Source organism: Zootoca vivipara, chromosome 7 (assembly GCF_965207765.1).
Source record: "Zootoca vivipara chromosome 7, rZooViv2.hap1.1, whole genome shotgun sequence".
In the NCBI taxonomy this organism is placed as follows: domain Eukaryota; kingdom Metazoa; phylum Chordata; class Lepidosauria; order Squamata; family Lacertidae; genus Zootoca; species Zootoca vivipara.
In genome coordinates, this window is record NC_142590.1 from 10493938 (window position 1) to 10514264 (window position 20327).

Sequence of the window (20327 nt, forward strand, 5' to 3'; positions counted from 1 at the left end):
ATGTCAGATTTATGTCCATTTATCCTTTGGCGTAGGGTTTGGCCTGTTTGTCCAATATAGAGAGCTGAAGGGCACTGTTGGCATTTGATGGCATACACAATGTTAGAGGATGAGCAATTAAATAGTCCTGAGATGGTATGTTGGATGTTGTTGGGGCCAGTAATGGTGTTGTCTGGGTGTATGTGGCAGCAAAGTTGGCATCTGGGTTTATTGCAGGCTCTGGTACCAGTGTCCATGTTAAGTCTGGTGGTTGTATTATTGTGGGTGAGGAGTTGTTTAAGATTGGGTGGCTGTCTGTAGGCAATGAAAGGTCTTCCTCCCAGAGCTTGAGAAAGGGAGCGGTCATTGTCCAGGAGAGGCTGTAGATCTCTGATGATGCGTTGTACTGTTTTAGCTTGGGAGCTGTATGTGATGACTAGTGGTGTTCTGTTATTTTCTTTTTGGGGTCTGTCTTGCAGCAGGTTCTCTCTAGGTATCTGTCTGGCTCTGTTGATCTGTTGTTTAACTTCATCAGGTGGATATTTTAGTTCTAAAAAGGTTTGCTGTAGATCTCTTAGGTGAGATTCTCTGTCTGTAGAGTTGGAACAGATGCGGTTGTAACGTAAGGCCTGGCTGTATACGATGGATTGTTTGGTATGTTTGGGATGGTAGCTAGAAGCATGTAGATATGTTTGTCGGTCAGTTGGTTTTCTGTATAAGGTGGTGTCTATACGTCCATCCTGTATTTTTATAGTAGTGTCCAAAAAATGTATTTCTTGCATAGATTGGTTCATTGTTAGGTTGATGGTGGGGTGAAAGTCATTGAATGTCTGGTGGAAGGTTTCCAGGGTCTGTTTTTTTATTTTTATTTTTTATTTTACTTCGATCCAGACCAACACGGCTACCTACCTGTAACCTTGCTAGGTTTAAGTTAGTCGACTTCTTGCTGTGAATCGCAAACCTGCGGAGGATCACTGTGAGGAAGGCCAGTGCCTTCCCACAAGATCTTCGCGTTTTGGCCTGCTCACCTGCTACAGGTGTTGAAGAAATGATTCTTCCGGCAGGCAGTGTCTGGGTTGGCTTCCAGCGCAGACGCTTCCTCGCCACCACGCTCCTTTCTGACATTCTTAACTCGGATTCTGAAGGCATGCTCCGGGCTGGCTCCAAAATCTCTCCAAAGCCCTCCTATGAGTCCGCCCTCCCCCAAAAAATTACACACAGAAGGCACACACACACTTTATTGGTGACCCAGTCCCCACTTCCGATTCACAAACTGGATCCCTGGGAGTGAGGCTCAGTCAGAAAAGTTCGGATATCATGAAAGGACAGCAAATGGTTAGAATAGATGGTTATTGTTACATTTTTGCAGCCAGGGAGGGGTGACTTGCTGTCCCAAGTATATATAGCCTTGGATGCCACATGATTTGGGTTGGATACCATTTGTTACACAATGTATTATTTTCTGGGTCCTATGGAAGGGACCCAGGTGGCGCTGTGGGTTATACCACAGAGTCTAGGGCTTGCTGATCAGAAGGTCGGCGGTTCGAATCCCTGCAATGGGTTGAGCACCCGTTGCTCGGTCCCAGCTCCTGCCCACCTAGCAGTTTGAAAGCACATCAAAGTGCAAGTAGATAAATAGGGACCGCTCTGGCGGGAAGGTAAACGGTGTTTCTGTGCGCTGCTCTGGTTTGCCAGAAGTGGCTTTGTCATGCTGGCCACATGACCCAGAAGCTGTCTGCAGACAAATGCTGGCTCCCTTGGCCTATAGAGCGAGATGAGTGCCGCAACCCCAGAGTCGGACACGACTGGACCTGATGGTCAGGGGCCCCTTTACTTTTACCTTACAATTTGTTACACAATGTATTATTTTCTGGGTCCTATGGAAGGATAAGAACAGGGGTCAGCAAACTTTTTCAGCAGGGGGCCGGTCCACTGTCCCTCAGGCCTTGTGGGGGGCCGGACTATATTTTGAAAAAAATATGAATGAATTCCTATGCCCCACAAATAACCCAGAGTGCATTTTAAATAAAAGGACACATTCTACTCATGTAAAAACACCAGGCAGGCCCCACAAATAACCCAGAGATGCATTTTAAATAAAAGAACACATTCTACTCATGTAAAAACATGCTGATTCCCAGACCATCTGCTGGCCGGATTTGGAAGGTGATTGGGCCGCATCCGGCCCCCGGGCTTTAGTTTGGGGAACCCTGGATAAGAATGAGGGTGATGTTCATGTGCCATATTTTTTTCGTGTATAACATGACCCCTATTCTTTGGGACTCCAAAATAACAAATTGGGGGGGAGACATTAAGCTTTTTTGGGGGAGGGGGATTGCCCAGAGTTGTTCAGCTTTTTATGGGGGTGGGGGTGGCCGTCAATCGCTCAACCGCCTGACCGCAGCTGCCAATCGCACGTCTCGTAGAAGGCACCAATAGTCAGACCGAACGCAGCCACAAATTGCCTGACCAATTGCCACAACAAATCCCAACCACACTTGGCCACATACACCAATCACACACCACTATATATCTCCTACTCATGCCTACCCTCTGCACCACCCGTGTATAAGACGACTCCCAATTTTTTTAACATTACTTTTTGGATAAAAAGCAATCGCCAAAAAACCAGAAGCCTTCTTACTTGGGATAACGGGGGATGACATACCTAGGAAGGCTGTTACCTTCTTTTTGTATGCCACAACAGCAGCAAGAATTCTACTTGCAAAGAATTGGAAGAATGAAGAAATACCAACAGTGGATGAATGGCAGAAGAAGTTGATAGAATATATGGAACTCTCTGAGCTGACCGGGAGACTCTGGGATCGAAGTGAAGCAGAAGTGGAAGAAGATTGGAAGAAATTTAAAATTTATTTAAAGAATACAGTGGAACCTCTACTTACGAATTTAATCCGTTCCGAATGCACATTCGTAAGTAGAAACATTCGTAAGTCGAAACGATGTTTCCCATAGGAATGCATTGGGAATGGATTAATTCGTTCCGGGGCCTTTAAAAAAAGGAACTTTAAAGGCTGGCAGGAGGCAGCGATGGGCCAGATCCGGCCCTATGGCTGGATCGGCAGCTGGGGGGGGCAGTGGGAGGCCGGTGGCGGTGGCTGGAGGGGCTGCGGGAGGTAGCGGGAGTGGCGGGAGGCCAGCGAGGGAGTGCAGGACCGGGCCCTCGCCGGCTCCGCTACCACCGCTGCTGCGAGCCCTGAATTGGGGCACGGTGGGGGCTTTTCGCCGTTTGCCTTCCCCTTGATTCGGGGAAGGCAAACGGCGAAAAACCCCCGCTGCGCCGCATTCGGCTCCATTCCCACAGGCACTTTGTCTTGGGGAAGCAGGCAGGGAGACGGCAAAAGCCGGAAAAGCTGCGGGCTGTTGCCGTCTCCCTGCCTGCTTCGCCGAGCCGTAGCGCATCGGGGACAGAGCCGAAGATCGGCGGGCGCTCCTTACCGGGCTTGACAAGCCCAGCAAGCAGCGCCCGCTGATCTTCGGCTCTGCGCTGTGTGAGAGCCGGGGGTGGGGGGAAAGCGGAGGCTCCTTCCTTCCTCCGCTTTCCCCCCACCCCCGCCTGTCACACGAAGATCAGTAGCAGGAGGCCGGCCTCGCAGCGGCGGTGGCAGCGGAGCCGGCGGCCCGATCCCAAGCGGGGCTGGCACACATTCGATTGTAAGTCGAATAAATTCGTAAGCCCACCCCCATTTTTCCCTTCGTAACTTGAAAAATTTGTATGTCGAGTCATTCGTATGTCGAGGTGCCACTGTAAGCATATAATAGACTAGAATTAGTGGAAGTGAGGGAGATAAAATAGAGGTTGTAGATAATACAATGGTGTGAAATAAGCATTGTAAATGATAATTTAATTAAGAAGTAAGATTTGGACAGAGTAGAAAAGGATAAGATGTAAAAGATAGAGAAATAAGACAATATTAAAGTAATAATTAGAAATTATATAAGATTTAGAGTTTACTACGGATGATATGTAAAGAATCGCAGAAGGAGGAGGAATGAGGAAGTCAATGGATTGATAATAAGGGTCATAAGTTAGATTTTTTGTTTTTTGTGTTTTTTTCTTGCATTGTTGTATCTTCTTTTGTATTTTGTATTCTCTTTTTGTGTTCTGTATTTTTTGTATGTTTTGCTGTCTGAGAAAATCCTTAATAAATATATCTATATATATTTTTTTAAAAGCAATCGTCTTATACACAGAAAAATGCGGTATTTAATTCACCTGCGTTATCACTGCAAGAACCTTGTAAGGTTGACCTTACAGTAGGTAGGTATCTTCCCTTTATCTGATCTTCCCTTTCTTGGTTTTGCTTGTTCATTTATTTATTAGAGAACTAGATGCAGTGAGCAGCCGTTTGCCCTGATCACATGGGGGGGGGGAAAGGGCAGGGGCATCACATAGCTTAGTGGCCAAACATTTGCCTTGTGTGTGCAAGGGCCTGGGTTTCATCTCCGCTTAAAAGGGGCAGCACATTGGCAGAAGCTGGCAGAAGGTAGACCTGGATTTGCTGACAGGTCTCTGGGGATCAGCAAGGGTCACCAATTGCTTAACAATCCCAACAGCAAAATGGCTTTCCCCCAACCAGTGTGGATTTGATTTAAATAAAATCTATTTAAATCACTAGTCAGTAAGCCTTGATTTAAATCACTAGTCAGTAAGCCTTGATTTAAATCATTTTTTTTATAGAAAGCTTCAATCTTGCTGGCATCCTCTTAATATTTACAACCAGAGAAATGTTTCATTTTTGGAACAATAAATTTTCAGAGATGTTTTTACAGTTACATCAAAAAATTACTGATCTGGTTATACTATCAGAAATACATAGACAGATAATTATGGAATTATTGTTTATATTTGGACAACTTTCCTGCTATAATTTATTGGAAGGAGAAAAATAATCATTTTATTAAGAACAATTTAAACCATTTATTTAACTAAAACAATAACATTATAGCATATGTATCCATGTTTGTTAACCGATGTGGTAAACCAATTTTTATTTTTATTTAAAAAAACTTAGACTGAGTTTTTAGTACACATGAAAAACTTAAAACAAATCCTTATTTCCTGATGAATAGCCTTTGGACTATAATGTAACTTAAATAGAAAACTATCTTTAGAAAGATTTTTTCCTCCAAAAGCATTTTATTTAAAAAATCTGATTTTTTAAAAAATCCAATTTAATTTTTTTAAAAATCTGATTTTTTAAAATTATTTTAAAAAAATCATTGATTTTTATCCACCCTGCCCCCAACTACATTAGGCTGCTGAAATGAAGAAAGTTAGGAGCAGGCCTTTGTGCGAAAGGTCTGTGGTCTCAGTTCAGTATTGGTGCTGAAAAGAAATTCCTACGCTCAAAATGTGCTCACTCATTTTTGCACTCGGCTCAAGTTAGCAGAGCTAAACAATACCAGGCAAAATGGACAAATACCCTGACATGTTAACTACCTCCTTTCTTTCCTTCTCTCATCTCCTCAAAACCTGTCCCCGTCAGCTTGCTGTTCCTCTAAAGCACTTTTCTCCCAGCCCAGCTCCAATAACTTAAAGGGGGCAAGGTGAAGAAAATGTTTTTGAAGCAATGGAATGCAGCCAGGTAAGGTGAGAGCAGGTAGGAAGGGAGCTGAGATTAGATTCCCTTATCTGCATGTATCTTTGGTGGGTTTAAAAAACGAGAGCTGCTGCCTAATATCTGCATTTCATTTCCCTCCCTTCTCATGATTAACATTTCTCTCTCTCTCCTTTAGATGTTATCCTCCTTTCACCTCCCTAATTAATGTATGTGATGGACTGCAGTCTGGTCTATGAAAGTTTATGATGTAGCAATGTGTTAGCCTTTGAGGCGCTTTTAAAAATAATAACTTTTTTTTTTTAAGTGCTCACTGTAGACGGGGAGTAAATCCATAGTAGGATTCCTTCACGCAGCTCGCTCTGCAGCTGAGGAATTTCCTTGTGCAATATTTTTTTATTAGTTTTCAATTACAACAACCCAATAAAAGCCTTATTGTCACAATACCAAATTATAATACAATCAATAATGCCAATTGTTCAATGCCAATTTATATTATTTTGTTTGCCCCCCGCGTGATGGTTTGATTTACTTTAACTCTGCATTCCAAAAAAATTATAAATTCCAATTACACACCAGTCAGAATAACCAGCTGGGGAATTTTCAAGACATGCTTGAACTTTCCAAGATGGGAGTGAGGGCAGTGCTAAACTGTGCCGCCCTGAATTTCCCGTGGTTTGGGGAAAATTTGAGAAAGTGCATACACATCCTTCTGAGTATAGTGTGTCTCCAGTTTGAATCCAGGAAGAAAAAAAACGTGGATGGGATAATAATAATAATAATAATAATAATAATAATAATAATAATAATAGGAAAATATTGGAGACTGAGTTGCCTCAGTAAGGGTATCCTGTAAAGGGGTTCGGGCTGTGAATCCTGTCTGAAGCCTGGACAAGGGCTAAGGTCATGTCACAGCCCCTACGGGGACACTTCGGGGTGCCTCTATTTGATGTACGGTAAGTCATCGGGCGCCCCCTATAGGTGGTTTTCCCTTAAGTGGACTCTCTGCAGATGAGCAGGAGTCAAGACATAGCCTGGCTTCACCCCAATGCCTAAGCCAAACCGCTCACATCTGTAACCAGTAAAGTTGTGGCCTGTTTGAACCCATAAACCAAAATCCTTCGTGTCGGTGTGTTTTATTGTTCTGCTAGGAACTTTGTGGCTCAGGTGCCTTGGCACATAATTCTTTGAGGGGAAAGAATGTGCTCCAAATGAGCTTTAAGGATAGAGTGTATGTACTGTACACAATCTGTTTTGTCCAAACTGGGTATCCACTCTCCTCTGTTCCTACAGAAGAGAAACCCATGTCTTCCTCACACATTATCACATGCAGCTAAATTCTCTGTTGGCATGCAGGGGATCGTACATCTATTGCAGAGTGTTTCAGTACACCCCCCCCCCCCCCGAGGTAGATGCATACTTCCTGCCAAACATTAAATAGCCATGACTGCTGACCAATGGCCAGAATGAGAGAATCCCCTCTCCCAGTGCCGGATTTATGCATAGGCTAAGTAGGCTGAAGCCTAGGGCCTCTAAATCTAGAGGGCCTTGCCAGCTCTCCCGCTCCCCAGCGGGCAGTCTCCCCTCTCCCAAAATTGCAAACCCAAGACTTCATGCAAGGGCAGGGCAACTCAGGCCCAGCAACTATTAGAATCAGGGCTAGCCAGTGGGGCCCAAATTTGAAGCAGTAGGGTGCAACTTGAATATTTTTTTGTAGGGCCCCCGTTCACAGTCAAAGTCTGCATAGATATAAATATAGATATAAATAAAATCCACCTGGATTGCCCTGGTGTAGGGGCCCCCTCAGGAGCAGCCCACGGGCCCAATTTGGCTCAATTGCTCCAATTGCCTTAAGGTCAACCCTGATGAGACTGTGCAGGAGTTGGACCGACAAGCCCTGCACCTTCTAGGTCCCTGGTGTCACCATTCAGAGTACAGACTCAAGGACTTGTTATGGAAATAAAGGGGGGCACTTATTGGAAATCAGTTTTGTCACCTTCCCCCCCCAAACCCCTAGACAATGAGCCCAGTCACCTTTTATTCACAGTTGCATAAACACTACAATACAGCCACAAACCTGTACGTTAAACCACTGAAATATACACCCAATATGTAGCAATGGAGCTTTATGTTACTGCTTTATGAATGGACACTGTATTTTGTGAATTACCTAAGAGCCACCAATAGGGAGCTCTAGAATCTGACAGCTAACCAATTGGGTACTACCAAACAGCGATCCCTATTGCTGAAAGCAGGTAACCAGCAGGAAATGCTTCGGCTCAGCCCTTGCACTGTTGACTGAACACCCCCTGCTGTGCAGATAATGGAGAGAGCTCATAAATTGTATCCCTTCTGGCATCCTGGCCACCTCTATTATTATAAACCCTGGTGCACCAGAAGCACAGAATAGCACCAAATAAAATCCGCTCATACGTCAGCAACTGATAAGACTTGTCAACCAGTTCTTCCAAAGTCTTCCTAAATTATAAAGCTCCAAAATACAAGCCAAAAGAGAGCAGTTCTGGGAAGAGCGAGGCATACACTGGGCACCACCAGTGAAAAGGCCCTGCTCCATGTAACTCCTGCCTTGTCATTTGATAGAGTGCCCACTTTCCCTCCTTCCTGACATGGAATGCTCTCTATTGGAGTCTCCAGGTCCAGTACAAAGACCATAAGAAGGGAGATCACCCGCGGATCACAAATTCAGCAAAAATTGGACGTTATCCAATTCACTCAAAAATGGTGCCAAACTGTTGCAAATTGTGCCCTGCAAGGTTTGGCAGTGCAAAAAACATGTTTTATCATAAACCAAAAAAAAAATCAGCCTTCGGTGCCTTAAACCACGGAAAAACATGTTTTTGAAAAAAATCCCTAACCCGTGTGGTCACAATTTCACCAAAAACTTGATGTTATCCAATTCACTCAAAAATGGTGCCAGACTGTTGCAAATTGTACCCTGCAAGGTTTGGCAGTGGAAACAGAAGGCTTTTCATCATAGGCCAAAAAACAGGCCCTCAGCGCCTCACAATTACAGGGGTCCCCCTTTCTTTTTTTCATTTTACTTCCTCACTGTAGTCTATATCTGTCTGTCTGTCTGTCTGTCTGTCTGTCTGTCTGTCTGTCTGTCTGTCTGTCTGTCTATCATTTGCGTGTTCAAACCTTTAAACCTCCCCCTTAAATAAATTCACACAGACTCAAATTTTGGTTTGTTTTTTGGAAGAATTTAGGCCACAACTTTATTGATTACAGCAAGTGAGTGGTTGCATAGGCTCTGGTTCGACTGGTTCCCTGCACCGTTGCAGGTAGCGCTGACCCAGGGCACCAGCCTAGGTCAGCCTAGGGTGAACACCTGGATAGGCAGAAAGCCGGGAACAAGCTATGTCTACCACCCAGATGTCCCCCTGGACTCAGGCACAGGCACAACCCCTCTCAGGGTTGACAAAACCGTAGAGTCCCTGGATTCCTTTAATAGAATACCCTTTGCATAGGGATGGCAAGAGTGTTCTCCCATCCCTATCACCTGAACCAGAGCCTATCTGCAACATTACAAGTTGTGACGATTTGCTACGTGGCAGGCGAACCCCAAATGGCACCAGCCAATCAGCCAAGTGGGGAAAATTCCTGCTGTGCCCCTGTCCCAACGACAGACGGCACACGATGGCATAGCGAGGCCAAGCGCACAAGCCCTAAAAGTAGGGAGAGGTGGACAGATGTTCCAATGCATGCACCGAAAGAGGAAGCTCTGGGTCATGTGCATAGGTATATATAGGTCCCTTGATCTGTTTAGCCTGCATCCCATTGGCCTGATTGAACCCTGCATCAAGGGACCTACCAATTAGGAGTTGTGGCTATCCAATCATACCCACCCACAACACAGGGTTTGGTTGCCAGGTCTCAAACTAACACGGCACGTGCCCTCTTTAAAGGAGGACCCGATCTATCTATCTATCTATCTATCTGATCTGCAAGTTGGACACCAGAATGAGAATATTCTCTCCCTAGTTTCCACCTGGTTTCTCTGTCACCCCCCCCCCCAAAAAAAACCCCAACCCATCATGGGAATACAGTTTGCTGATTACAGAAGAAATAATACTGTCATCATTTTCTCTAGAAATGCTTCACTTCTCTAGAAAACCAGGAAGCAGACTTACTTCCAGGTAAATGAACTTTTTAGATTGGATGCTATGAATTTTTAGACACATTTCTGTGTGTCTGTAATCTGTCACAAAATCTGCAGAGTCTAATAGCACACATAGCATCACTAGTGTTTAAGTGGTGCTTAAAAATAAATCTGCCATTTTTAGAGGCACAGTTCAGTAATTTTAGACTCTGGGCTTGGTGTTCTTACTAGAGGTGGGCTGGTTTTTTTCAATATTGTGTATTACTTTCCTTGTTTCAAAGTGTGTTAAGACAGCATTGCTGCCTTGGGTGACCTTCATTCTCATTCTGGCAATTGAGGGCCTTGCCTTCGCCATCCTTATATTCTTTCAGGTGCCAAATTAGGGCTGGACCTTCACCTGTATCAGTGCCAGATTTTGGGTGGTGTGGGCAGTTTCACTGCATAGGGCACTGAGCCAAAGGGGTGCAAAATTGAGAAGATCCAAAATTGAGACGATCCATTTTGTGGCACCAATTTTTGGCCTCACACTTGGTACCATATTCCAAAAGATTGCCAAAGTCCAGCCCTGCCTTTCTGCATATAGTCGTACCTCGGCTCCCGAATGCCTTGGGAGTTGAACGTTCTGGCTCCCGAACGACCAAAAGCCAGAGTGAGTGTTCCAGTTTTCAAACAATCTTTTGGAAGCCGAATATCCGACAGGGCTTCCAATTGGCTGCAGGAGCTTCCTGCATCCAATCAGAAGCTGCGCTTTGGTTTCCGGACGTTTCGGAAGTCGAATGGACTTCTGGAACGGGTTCCATGCGACTTCTGAAGTACTTATGTATCTCTGTGCTGACTATTTGCATTTTGGAGTTTTGGAGAAAGTCTCAAAAGTTCCATGATTCCAGTTAGGCATCCAATCTCCCTTTACACTGAATTTATGGATAACCTTGATATAGCTTTAATCTTACGTATTTTGTTGCTAGTTCCGATGGCAGTGGACTGTTAGGCCCCTAGATGGCACCTCTGTTTAGGAAAGAAAAGGCCTGCTTTTCAATACTAAAAGGACCTGGGTGTTCAGCCTAAGCCATTTCTCTTCCTACAGTGCCTTCTGAGTGCTTCTGGATGCTCCACAAGAAACAAATTTTCTAAATACCTGCAAAATCCATCTTTATAACTGGATTGACCTCTTGAGAGAACAAGCGGCCAGCCTTGGAAACTACCAAATAGCTCATATTTCAGTAGCTGGTTTTCCATTCAAGGCTTTTGTAATTACCTGAACGAGGACAGGGTCAATATGGTGCAACAACTGCCAGTACTGGATATGCAGCAAACCTCTGGGTGCCCCCCACATTATGATGAGAACTGAAGGTTTTGTTATCTTTATGAAGCAGAGGAAACCATTTTGAAATACTTGTGGATCCCTGCAAGGCGCAGGTGGCACTATGGTTTAAACCACTAAGCCTCTTGGGCTTGCCTATCAGAAGGTTAGCAGTTCGAATCCCTGCAATGCGGTGAGCTCCCATTGTTCTGTCCCAGCTCCTGCCAACCTAGCAGTTTGAAAGCGCACGCCAGTGCGAGTAGATAAATAGGTACTGCTGTGGCGGGAAGGTGAACGGCGTTTCCTTGCACTCTGGTTTCCGTCACGTTGTTCCGTTGTGCCAGAAGCGGTTTAGTCATGCTGGGCACATGACCTGGAAAGCTGTCTCTGGACAAACGCCAGCTCCCTTATCCTGAAAGTGAGATGAGCGCCGCAATCCCATAGTCACCTTTGACTGGACTTTATCGTCCAGGAGTCCTTTACCTTTTTACCTTTTCTTGCATAACCATTTAGTTCCACAAGACTTCAGTTGGAAAAGTTTGGTGCAGTAGTTGGCAATGTTCGTTAGGACATTCTCTGAAATGGACTAGAGTTCTGGAGAACAATGGCAGGCAGCTGTGTTCTGTCCATCAGAAGCAAGAGGAAAATGATATTGGAATTAAGTGACACGTCACAAAGCAGTGAGAAAGCTTTTGAACTCATTAGCACCCATTCACTCTGGCTATTAAAAAATGTGGGTGGGGATGAGAAAACAGAGATTGTTGATGGGTGTGATGGGAAAAAACACTGGTATGAACTACAAAATCTGACATCACGTCAAATAACATTGTTTCTTCACACCCACTCCTTTTCTTATGTAAATAATGTCCAGTCTGAAGAAGAATTCTGGTGGACTTGAAAGCTTATCTCTAATAAAGGCTTTTCAATCAGTTTAAGTGGTAGTCTTACCTCCCTGGGAGTAAGCCCCACTGAGCTCAGTGGGACTTCCTTCTGAGCAGACATGCCTGAGATTGTGCTGTAAAGAATGCTAATCTTCACCAGAGTCTTTAGTTGTTGGTCAAATACCCACATAATTCAGAGGCTGCTGTAAGTTTGTCATTTCCAGAAGAGATGTGTCTGATTTGCAGTTGTTTAGGAAAAAAGAGCTGGACCATAAAGAAGGCTGATCGCCGAAGAATTGATGCTTTTGAATTATGGTGCTGGAGGAGACTCTTGAGAGTCCCATGGACTGCAAGAAGATCAAACCTATCCATTCTGAAGGAAATCAGCCCTGAGTGCTCACTGGAAGGACAGATCCTGAAGTTGAGGCTCCAATACTTTGGCCACCTCATGAGAAGAGAAGAATCCTTGGAAAAGACCCTGATGTTGGGAAAGATTGAGGGCACAAGGAGAAGGGGACGACAGAGGACGAGATGGTTGGACAGTGTTCTCGAAGCTACGAACATGAGTTTGACCAAACTGCGGGAGGCAGTGGAAGACAGGAGTGCCTGGCGTGCTCTGGTCCATGGGGTCACGAAGAGTTGGACACGACTAAACGACTAAACAACAACAAAGGAAAAAAGATCCTGCCACTGATCTTAGGCATATTCAAGAGCAGCCCATCCTGTTTCGCAGCCTGAGGTGAATTGGGAAAGGGCTGCCCTTGCCACGCCCATCAAATCCTTCCTTGCCGGGCTCCAGCAATATTTGTTGGTTCTCATGGGACTCACCAGAACTTGGAAGCCACCGCAGCCACTCTTCACTTCTCTGGTGGCAGAGTGGTGGTGATGCCCGCAGAGGCACCCCTCATAGACAGGCTAGCCCTGGTTGTATTACATTACAGTGCACTTGAATAAGTTTATTAACTCCAGTGAGTTACATTGCTGTATTAAAGGTAAAAAGGTAAAGGACCCTGTGGCATATGATCCAGTCAAAGGCGACTCTGGGGTTGCGGTGCTCATCTCGCTTTCAGGCAGAGGGAGTCGGCGTTTGTCCGCAGACAGCTTTCCAGGTCATGTGGCCAGCAGGACTAAAGCACATCTGGTGCAATGGGACACCGTGACGGAAACCAGAGCGCACGGAAACGCTGTTCACCTTCCTGCCACAGCGGTACCTATTTAGCTACTTGTTGCGTGATTTCTGTTCTCATCCTGAAGTAAAGTTCTTAACCTGAGTTACTATTAATAATAATAATAATTTAATAATAATAATAATAATAATAATAATAATAATAATAATAATAAGTCTGTGAGGGGTAAATTGCAGTGCCCAAAAGTCTTTGAAAGTGTTTCGCATGCCTTCAAGTTGCAAGAAAGGAGATTCTGACTAAACATTCGAAAAAACTTTATGACAGTAAGAGCTTTTCAGAAGTGGAATGGACTCCCACAAGAACTGGTGGACTCTCCTTCCTTGGGGGTTTTAAAACAGAGTTTGGATGGCCATCTGCCATGGATGCTTTCGCTGAGATTCCTGCATTGCAGGGGGTTGGACTAGATGACTCTTGTGGTCCCTTCCAGCTCTAAGATTCTCAGGGCCGTCTCTAGCAAGTCGGGCGCCCTGGCGCTGAGGCACGGAGATCGCTCCGGCGCCCCCGCCCTCGCAGCGCACAGCATGGCTTCCGTGCGGCTTTGCCGCGAACGCCCCCCCTGCCGGCCCGGCGCCCTGGTGCCCTGTGCCACCGGGACTGCACCTAGAGCCGGGCCTGAAGATTCTATGATTCTCTGTGACAAATTACATGTTGCTTTAACTATCTAGCGGTGCCTTTAAGTTCAGGCCGCTTTAAAACAAAACAAAACAAAAAACAAATTTCTAGTAGGAAGGGTTCATCGCCATTTTTTAAGAGGACTCTAGCCCTTTAGCCCCTGCTGTGGTCCTGGTCTGGGTCCAGGCAACAGCTCCCTCCCAGGTTTTCTGAGGCAAGGGAGTAGGACTGAAGTCCATGATGAAAGCAGTCTTCCCTTCCCACGCCTGCCCTTGTTCTGGTGCTTTCGTCACCCTCCTGGAAAAAAACTGCTCTTTGGTGCTCAGTTGGAGCTAACAGGAATCTGGGTTTCCCCCAGATTGCCGTTTGTTCTGATGTATCACTAAAGAGCAGGTTTTCCCTTGGAAAGGAGCAGGGCAAGGGAAAAACTCCTCGGACCCGTGCTTAGAAAGCGTGGGTCAAGCGGGAAACTGCCAGGACTTGTGCTTTCTAGGCACAGCACATGTGGAAGTGTGTATGAGCCCTGTATTATCTATATCTATCTATCTATCTATCATCTATCTATCTATCTATCTATCTATCTATCTATCTATCTATCTATCTATCATCTATCTATCTATCTATCTATCTATCTATCTATCTATCTATCTATCATCAACAATTGCAGAAACCAGATGGGTGGTGTATAAATAATAAAATCATCATTATCATCATCATCATCATCATCATTCTGGCAGCGAAGGAATTCAGGATCAAAGAGCTAGCACAAATGTGCTTGGATGATGGCAAAGTGAGAAAACAGCATAGACTGGATGTTCCACATTCAGATCATAGCATTTGGCCAAAATGCTGACGATGTCCATTTCATTTTATTCATCTCCGTCTCTGTCTGCACCCACCAGCAGTTCCTCTTCTAGATGTGACCAAGTCCCAGTTAGACTGCTGTCTCTTCAGCTGTGATGACTCAACTTTGTTTTTTATCTGGAAATGCAATACTCTACCTCAGATAAACTCAATCATGGGTGAAGGTTGTGTCCAAAGTCTTTAGAAACGCACTAAGAATACCGGTAGAACCATCAAAATACAAGCCAATATCATTTTAAATCTTAAAATTAAAATTAAAACTCAGAAAACCAGGGGGACCAGAAATTCAACTAAGTATATCATTGGTTTTTCTTCAGAAACATCCCTTTTTTGTCAATTGCATCATGTCACAAAGAGATTCTGTGGAGTTTTCTATTCTCTGTGTGCCATTTTAGACCTTCTGCTCCCTACTCCTTGTTCTCCATTTAGGGTTAAAATTGCAGTTGAAGAGCAGTCCAAAGATTGTTACTGCCCCCTTCTGATTAAGATGGTTTATTTTATTCTTTTTGAATTGGACAAGGCATTAAGTGATGGCAACAAACCAAGCAGTTGCTGCTTTCGTCTCATTTCCCATTGTGCCTGCAGTTCAATCATCTACATTTATTTGTCTATATCAGGGGCGGCCAACTTCCAAGAGGCTGCAATCTACTCACAGAGTTAAAAACTGGGGTTCAGGTCAAAGTTGTTGAGCTTCTTTAGGGAGGAGGAAAGTGACACTGAGCTTTTTTTTAGGGAGGAAAGCCCCGTTTTTAGGGGTGCAGGGCAAAGATGTTGAGCTTTTTTAGGGGAGCCAAAGTTTTTTTTAGCTTCTTTGGGGGGAGCTGGCGATCTACCGTTGATCTGCCACAGATATCCAGTGATCTACTGGTAGATCACGATCTACCTGTTGGACATCCCTGGTCTATATAACTCACATTCTCTGTGTGACATTTTAGACCTTCTGCTCCCTACTCCTTGTTCTCCATTTAGGGTTAAAATTGCAGTTGAGTGTATCTGAAGAAGTGTGCATGCACACGAAAGCTCATACCAAAATATAAACTTAGTTGGTCTTTAAGGTGCTACTGAAGGAATTTTTTTATATTCCTTATAAAGTTAAAGCATACTTTTTCTTTGTACACCATAGAACCTGGCTCTTTTCAATTTGACATTTGTGTTAGAGACTATAATAAATGCCGGACCGTCCCCAAATAATTATATTTTTTTCCAGATGTTTGGTAAAACAATTTGCCTTCTTCAAGCTACTTCCCTCCCTTTATGCATCTGAGCTACTTACTTGCCATTTACCTATTTCAGGCTGATTTTCACCCTTGCCTTGCTCTGTAGATTCAGAGTTCTTATAAAAGTTTAAGGCTTTCTCCCCTTCTCCCTGGGTCTAATAATCTTTCCTTCATTACCATCACCACATTCCAGACAACTATCCCATCAAGATTAAGGTAAAGGGTAAAGGGACCCCTGACCATTAGGTCCAGTCGTGACCGACTCTGGGGTTGCGCGCTCATCTCGCATTATTGGCCGAGGGAGCCGGCGTATAGCTTCCAGGTCATGTGGTCAGCATGACAAAGCCGCTCCTGGCAAACCAGAGCAGCACATGGAAACGCCGTTTACCTTCCCACTGTAGCGGTTCCTATTTATCTACTTGCATTTTGTCGTGCTTTCGAACTGCTAGGTTGGCAGGAGCTGGGACCAAGCAACGGGAGGTCACCCCGTCACAGGGATTCGAACCGCCGACCCTCTGATCAGCAAGCCCTAGGCTCAGTGGTTTAACCACAGCGCCACCTGGGTCCCTAATCCTCCCCTTCTCCCTGGGTCTAATAATCTTTCCTTCATTACCATCACCACATTCCAGACAACTATCCCATCAAGATTAAATCTCATCTAAAGTTAAAGGTAAAGGGACCCCTGACCGTTAGGTCCAGTCACGGACGACTCTGGGGTTGCGGCGCTCATCTCGCTTTACTGGCCGAGAGAGCTGGCGTACAGCTTCCGGGTCATTTGACCAGCATGACTAATAAGCCGCTTCTGGCGACCAGAACAACGCACGGAAATGCTGTTTACCTTCCTGCCGGAGCAGTACCTATTTATCTACTTGCACTTTTGACGTGCTTTCAAACTGCTAGCTTGGCAGGAGCTGGGACCGAGCAACGGGAGCTCACCCCGTCGCGGGGATTCAAACCGCCAACCTTCTGATCTGCAAGTCCAAGAGGCTCAGTGGTTTAGACCACAGTGTCACCCACGTCTAACTGAATTAAATCCATGCTGCCTATGCGTAGCTTTTCTCTTGCCCCTCCATATTCTTATTATTTAATTTAATTAAATTAAGAGATGCTGAGGGGGAAATAGGTTTGTCTAATGTAGACCAGAAACACTTCTGGACCATGTAAGGAGGCCCCTTCGCATGCCACTAGGGAAGTGAGTGGTAAAGATGTGGCAAGTAATCGTGGAAAGCCACTTTTTCTATTTCCTGATCCAGATTTTGTTATGTCTCCTACGTAGGCTGAAGCGGACCCAGACAATTACTCATACACAATCTGTTGATTTCAATGAAATGAGAGCAAGTCAGTAATTACTAATTTGCCCTATTGATTTCAATCGGACTGAAATGTGACTAGCTTAGTCTGGATTCACTCATTGCCAGCGATGCATATTTAAAATCACGTCTCTGTTCATCGTCTTCATGAGCGATACCCAGCAGTTAGTTTTTTTCATGCAGAACTTATTTTCTGTGTTTTAGCCACATCTTTGTTCTTCAGATGACTCAGCTACTGAAAAATCCGATAATCCCCTGCTTATATAACAACCTTAATGATGGTCATTGGAAGGAATGCCTGCTTTTAACTATCCTTTGAGCTAAAATGGAACTGAATTTAACATTTTTTTCATTGCTTCCATGCAGTCATAGACAACATATAACTAAACAAGGTTGCCCCCCCCCCTCTCCTGACGCAGCTGATAAACTTTGCTGAAATACAACACTACAGTACTGGTGGTTGTCTGAATTCTGTACATTTCCACTACAGCATTCATGTGGAACGGATTAGAAGTTTACGGGTACCAAAAATACAGTTCTATTCAAAGCACCTGTTAATACTTAATTGGAAGCAGTCATGGAAGAGAAGGCAAGGGCGAAGACAGTGAAGTTAGGTAGCAGAAGTGTTGGCTTCCTAGCACAGGACTTAATTTTCATGCCAAAGGTCCTAGTAACAGAGGATCCCAAGTAGGCTAGGAAAAATCTTGGTGAATACAGTGCTAGGCTATACAGCAGGGACAAAGGACTCAGGATATAGGCACATGACACAAATCCGCATAAGTTTACATGCACTATATATATATATATATATATATATATATATATATATATATATACGCTGTGGTTAAACCACTGAGCCTTGGGCTTGCTGATCAGAAGGTCGGCAGTTCGAATCCCTGCGACGGGGTGAGCTCCCGTTGCTCGGTCACAGCTCCTGCCAACCTAGCAGTTTGAAAGTACGTCAAAGTGCAAGTAGATAAATAGGTACCGCTACAGCGGGAAGGTAAACAGCGTTTCCATGTGCTGCTCTGGTTTGCCAGAAGCGGCTTTGTCATGCTGGCCACATGACCTGGAAGCTATACGCCGGCTCCCTCGGCCAATAATGCGAGATGAGCGCGCAACCCCAGAGTCGGTCATGACTGGACCTAATGGTCAGGGGTCCCTTTACCTTTATATATATATAGGCGTATATAGGCAAATTAAGATGGCAAGTGGCTGGGGTCTCATCCATACTGCAGTTCATCCAGCTGCCCTGTAAACAAAGTTTTAAAAAAGTTTTAACAATGGGAGGAAACAATGGAAGGATGACCATCTGTCATGGATGCTTTAGTTGAGATGCCTGCATTACAGGGGGTTGGACTAGATGACTCTTGGGCTCCCTTCCAACTATACAATTCTATGATTCTTGATTCTAAGAAAGCGGGCAAGGGATTTGGGGTCCAGTGAGACCGCGGGCTGTTTATCTGAGCCACCCCAAAACAACACCCCTGGTTTGCATGTTCAGACCCAGAAACCTCCCCCCTAAATAAATTCACACATGACTCAAATTTTGGTTTGGTTTTTGGCAGAATTTAGGCCACAACTTTATTGATTACAGAAAGTGAATGGTTGCATAGGCTCTGGTTCGACTAGCTCCCTACACCCTTGCAAGTAGCGCTGACCCAGAGCTCTATCATAGGTCAGCCAAGGGTGAACATCTGAGGCAGGTGAAAAGCCTGGGAACAGACTCTGTTCACTCGCCAGATGCTCCCCTGGACTCAGGCACAGGCACAACCCCCTCTCAGGGGTTGACCAAACCATTGAACCCCTGGATTCCTTTAACGGAATACCCTCCACATAGGGATGGCGAGAGCGTTCCCCCATCCCTATCACCTGAACCAGTGGCCTATCCTCAACCTTACAAGTAGTGACAATTTGCTACGCGGTAGGCGAAACCCAAATGGCAACAGCCAATCAGGCAAGTGGGGAAAATTCCTGCCATGCCCCTGTCCCAACGACAGACGACACACAACGGCATAGCAAGGTCAAATGCAACAAGCCCTAAAAGTAGGGAGAGGTGGGTAGGTGTTCCGAATGCACGCACTGAAACATGGGCGTAGGCAGAAGGGGGCAGGAGGGGGCAGTTGCCCCCCCTAGAAGCAGGGCCGCTGGTGGCCAGCCTGCCCCGCTGCCCGCCGCCGCCTGGTGCTGTCTCCCTTCTAGCCGGCTGGCTGTGGGGCGGGTGGAGGGAAAGCCAGCCAAACGCTTTGCGCGGCTCTGGGGCTTTCCCTCCACCTGCCCCACAGCCAGCCGGCTAGAAGGGACGTCTCCTTTCTCCCTTGCTGGCTGTGGGGCGGGTGGAGGGAAAGCCAGCTTTCCCTCCACCCGCCCCGGCGATCACGGAGGGGGAGGAGGGGATTGTAACAGCCCGATTTTGGGCTGATCCTGGCGCCCCCTCGCCCCTGCCGATCGTGGAGGGGGAGGAGGGGGTTGGATCAGCCCGATTTTGGGCTGATCCTGGCGCCCCCTCGCCCCTGAACGACCATGGCTTTCCTTGCCCCACTGTGGCCCCTCCCCTGCCCCTTGGCCCCGCCCCTTGCCCCTTGCCCCCCAATTTTTGATCCTGGCTACGTCCCTGCAGAGGAATCTCTGGGTCACGTGCATGGGTATATATATCCGTTTGGGCTGCGCCCCATTGGCCAGATTGACCCAACATCGAGGGACCTACCAATCAGGTGTTGTGGCTGACCAATCTTACCCACCCACAACACAGGGTGTCGGTTTCCAGGTCTCACCGCAACACACACCCTCTTTTAGGGAGGACCGATACAAGGACCAATGGTCCGAATTGATATAAGGCATCTTTATATGAAAATCAACGACAAACTTATTTCCCACCTAATCTGGTGGGTCACAGATTAAATTGTGTCCTCTCTGGGTCTGAAGACGCAATCTACCTCACAGCTACCACAGTAAGTCTGGAAAATCGCACTGATTTCATAAAATGTGGTTTCATAAAATGCTGTCTGTTTACTTTAGGGGTGCTATTTAAAATATCAGGTGGTGTTACAGAACTGGAAGGATAAGCTGTTTGTCTAGGTTATTTGTTGCTGCCGTTACAATCAGGGCATTTGACGTTTTTCACAAATAAAAAGGTGGCTCCCAACCCTAAGCAAAAAAGGATCCCTGGATGGAATCAAACAAAGGAAGAGGGGGGATGGAAAAAGGAGTTTAACAGCATCTGGAGGGCATAGCTGTCAAGTTCTCCCCTTTTTAAAAGGGAAATTCCATTATACTGA